The sequence below is a fragment of the Zootoca vivipara genome, chromosome 2 (genome assembly GCF_963506605.1).
Source record: "Zootoca vivipara chromosome 2, rZooViv1.1, whole genome shotgun sequence".
NCBI classification, from domain to species: domain Eukaryota; kingdom Metazoa; phylum Chordata; class Lepidosauria; order Squamata; family Lacertidae; genus Zootoca; species Zootoca vivipara.
The window spans coordinates 2,051,807-2,056,426 of record NC_083277.1 but is presented as its reverse complement, the minus strand read 5'-3'; positions in this window follow the sequence as shown (position 1 = coordinate 2,056,426).

Here is a 4,620-nt window from a genome sequence, read left to right as displayed (position 1 = left end):
CCTGGCTCTGCCTCCTGCACCTGTCTCTCCTCCAGAGCCAGCTAATCAGAAGATGGCGAGAACTCTTGCCAGGCCAAACCCACAGCGGCTTCACCCGTACAGGTACATTCAGCTTCTAGGTTTCACCTGCTCTGTGTCTTCTCAGTTTGTGTCTCACGCAGGAGATACGTTGTGCACCAACTCCCCACCCTCCCCCTGGAAGAACACAGCAGATAACCTCACTAGCCTTTATTCCAGTGTCTAGGCGATCTCCAGAAATCTCTCTCGAGCTTTGGCAAGAATAAATCACTATGATTTGGATGTAATTGTAACTAGGAGGAAAGCTCATCCCCACAACATCCTGAAATCATTTGTGTGACTTGAGTGGCAGGTGCAGCACTGGAGGAAAATATGTTTGCGAGGGATTACAGATACAGCTCCAAATTTGGCATCGGTTGTGTGTGAGAGAGTGTTTTGCCCGAACTTTGGTGACAAGAGCATTAGAAAAGCAGTACACCTGGGTCAGACCAAACAGCCAGTGGAGGGTGGTCCATATGGGCCAGGGGGGCACTGCCCTACCAACCTGTCTGCCTCCACCCAGTTTCCACAAACAGACCAGGAGATGGTCCTCACTATCAGCTCCCACCTCCTGCTTAGTCTAGGGGGTTACCTGATGTCCCCGTTTCCCGGTGACAGTCCCCGGATTTGCGAATAAGTCCCCGGACAAATTCCATCCCTGGAATGTCCCCAGATTTCATCTAATGTCCCCGGGAAACGCAGCAGCAGCAGCAGTCTCAGCAGCCCAGAGCAGTTGGCTCTGACTGGCTTCAGGAGCTGCTTGGAAGTCCCCATGGATGGTGGTGCAGGGGCTCCAAGATGCAGCTTCCGGGCTGCCTCCACCTTCCCTGAGCTCAGCAACTAAGCTTTGAAGGGAGGCTTCATGCTGCCTATCGGAGCAGCCTCTCAACTCCTACTTGCGTGCAAGCAGGAGGGGGCAGGGATCTCAGTTAGGCAATGGGAAGCCTCCCTTCCCAGCTGAGGGATCCCCGCCCCCTCCTGCTTGCACGCAAGTAGGAATGGGATTGGGGCTGCCCCAATGGGAAGGGAGGCATTGTGCTGCCCGAGCCTTGTCGCCACCGCTCCCGACCCGCCTTCTCCACCTTCCATGCCTGATGCACTGCGCACCACTTCCCCACCACCACCACTGAAGAACCAACAACTCAGGGGCTGCCCAGGCTCATAGAGAAAGGAGATAGAAGCCTCAGAGGAAGGGGAAACATGGCGGTTGAGGTCAAGGCAGCGGCTGCCCCCCCCCCATCGCTGCAGCATCAACGTCCCGAACGTGTTGTTTTTTGCCTGATGCCTAAAGGTGTATAATGAAGGTGGCAGATGAACCTCCCTGGGGAGAGCATCCGACAAACGGGGAGCCACTGCAGAGAGGCCCCGTTCTCATGTTGTCACCCTCCAGAGCTCTCATGGAGGAGATGCACAAAGAAGGGCCTCAGAGGATGATCTGCAGGTCCAGGTAGGTTCATATGGAGAGAGGCGGTCCTTGAGGTATAATAATAATAATAATAATAATAATATATTATTTATACCCCGCCCATCTGGCTGGGTTTCCCCAGCCACTCTGGGCGGCTTCCAACAGAAAAATAAAACACAGTAATCTATTAAACATTAAAAGCCTCCCTGAACAGGGCTGCCTTCAGATGTCTTCTAAAAGTCTGGTACTGTAGTTGTTTTCCTCTTTGACATCTGTTGGGCGTTCCACGGGGCAAGCGCCACCACCGAGAAGGCCCTCTGCCTAGTTCCCTGCAACTTGGCTTCTCGCAACGAGGGAACCGCCAGAAGGCCCTCGGTGCTGGACCTCACTGTCCGGGCAGAATGATGGAGGTGGAGATGCTCCTTCAGGTATAGTGGACAGAGGCCATTTAGGGCTTTAAAGGTCAACACCAACACTTTGAATTGTGCTCGGAAACGTACTGGGAGCCAATGTAGATCTTTCAAGACTGGTGTTATGTGGTCTCAGCGGCCGCTCCCAGTCACCAGTCTAGCTGCCGCATTCTGGATTAGTTGTAGTTTCCGAGTCACCTTCAAAGGTAGCCCCATGTAGAGTTCATTGCAGTAGTCCAAGCGGGAGATAACTAGAGCATGCACCACTCTGGCGAGACAGTCCGTGGGCAGGTAGGGTCTGAGCCTGTGTACCAGATGGAGCTGATAGACAGCTGCCCTGGACACAGAATTAACCTGTGCCTCCATGGACAGCTGTGAGTCCAAAATGACTCCCAGGCTGCTCACCAGGTCCTTCAGGGGCACAGTTACCCCATTCAGGACCAGGGAATCCTCCACATCTGCCCGCCTCCTGTCCCCCCACGAACAGTACTTCTGTCTTGTCAGGAGTCAACCTCAATCTGTTAGCCACCATCCATCCTCCAACCGCCTCCAGGCACTGAGTATTGCGGTCCTGAGCCATTTAAAGTAGCGGTCCTGAGCAGTTCAACTTCTTCAATTGCCAGTTGTGGCTGGGATCTCTCCTGGCTGCACCTATATTCCCTTTCTTCTAAGGAACTCAAGGTGACCTATATGGTTCTACTCCTCCCACTTTATCCTCACAACAAGAACATCCCTGTGGGGTGAGTTAGGCTAAGGCACAGTGTCTGGCCACTAAATCCCCAGTATGGAGATTTAAGTCCTCTTCTCCCAAACCCTAGTGCAACACCTTAAAGACCAACTAAGTTTTTATTTTGGTATGAGCTTTCGTGTGCATGCACACTTCGTCAGATACACTGAAAACAGGAGCCACCAGACCCTTATGTATATTCAGAGGGTGGGGGTGGGGGTGATGGGAATGGGTGATGGGCTGATGGGAGCGGTAAACCTGTAGATGGCTGTTAACTGCAGATGACTGCAATTGGTCCTGGGGGGGAAAGCAAGGGCTGAGGCGCTAAAGAAAGCTTGATCATGCATAATGAGATAAGAATCCAATGTCTTTATTCATCCCAGGTGGCTCCATGGTTTTAAGCTTGGTAATGAGTTCCAATTCAGAAACTTCTCTTTCCAGTCTGTTCCTGAAATTTTTCTGTAATAAAACAGCTGCTTTGAGATCTTGTATAGAATGTCCTGGGAGATTGAAGTGTTCTCCTACTGGTTTCTCTGTCTTATGGTTCCTGATGTCAGATTTATGTCCATTTATCCTTTGGCGTAGGGTTTGGCCTGTTTGTCCAATATAGAGAGCTGAAGGGCACTGTTGGTATTTGATGGCATACACAATGTTAGAAGATGAGCAATTAGATAGTCCTGAGATGGTATGTTGGATGTTGTTGGGGCCAGTAATGATGTTGTCCGGGTGTATGTGGCAGCAAAGTTGGCATCTGGGTTTATTGCAGGCTCTGGTACCAGTGTCCATGTTAAGTCTGGTGGTTGTATTATTGTGGGTGAGGAGTTGTTTAAGATTGGGTGGCTGTCTGTAGGCAATGAAAGGTCTTCCTCCCAGAGCTTGAGAAAGGGAGCTGTCATTGTCCAGGAGAGGCTGTAGATCTCTGATGATGCGTTGTACTGTTTTAACAGCAGCACCATCATGTATGAAACTGCCTTATACTAAGTCAGGCCATCAAGACTAGCATTGTCTTTACTGAATGGCAGCAGCCATCCAGGATTTCAGACCAGGCTCTCTCCCAGATGCTAGGGATTGAGTCGGACTTTTCACACTCAAAAGTAGGTACTGAGCTTTGACCCTTCCACACAGGGCAAAATGGCTCTTTTGGCACTACCTTCCCAACTTCCCCAAGAAACATGGCTTTGGTGTACTGGGCAGGGGTACCATTCACCACGTGACATGCCTCTGCCTTCCTCTACCACCCAGCATGCTTCCTAGCCAACTCACAGGCAGGTGGTCCAGGGTGTGAAGGGAAGAGAAGAATCCCTTTCCCATCTTGCCCTCCCTCCAAGGTCCAAGTCTGACTCCATTGTGACTGGTAGGGCAGAAGGCAGGGAGCCCGACAGTAGATGGCACCACAGCATATAAAAACAATAAGCAAACGATGAATTTTAACAAGGAGAAATGTAAAGTACTACACTTGGGGGGGAAAGAACGAAAGGCACAAATACAGGATGGGAGACACCTGGCTTGAGAGCAGTACATGTGAAAAGGATCTAGGAGTCTTGGTAGACCACAAACTTGACATGAGTCAACATTGTGATGCAGCAGCTAAAAAAGCCAATGCAATTCTGGGCTGCATCAATAGGAGTATAGCATCTAGATCAAGGGAAGTAATAGTACCACTGTATTCTGCTCTGGTCAGACCTCACCTGGAGTACTGTGTCCAGTTCTGGGCACCTCAGTTCAAGAAGGATACTGACAAGCTGGAACGTGTCCAGAGGAGGGCAACCAAAATGGTCAAAGGCCTGGAAACAATGCATTATGAGGAACGGCTTAGGGAGCTGGGTATGTTTAGCCTGGAGAGGGGAGGTTAAGGGGTTATATGATAGCCATGTTCAAATATATAAAAAGATGTCATATGGAGGAGGGAGAAAGGTTGTTTTCTGCTGCTCCAGAGAAGCGGACACAGAGCAATGGATTCAAGCTACAAGAAAGAAGATTCCACCTAAACATTAGGAAGAACTTCCTGACAGTAAGAGCTG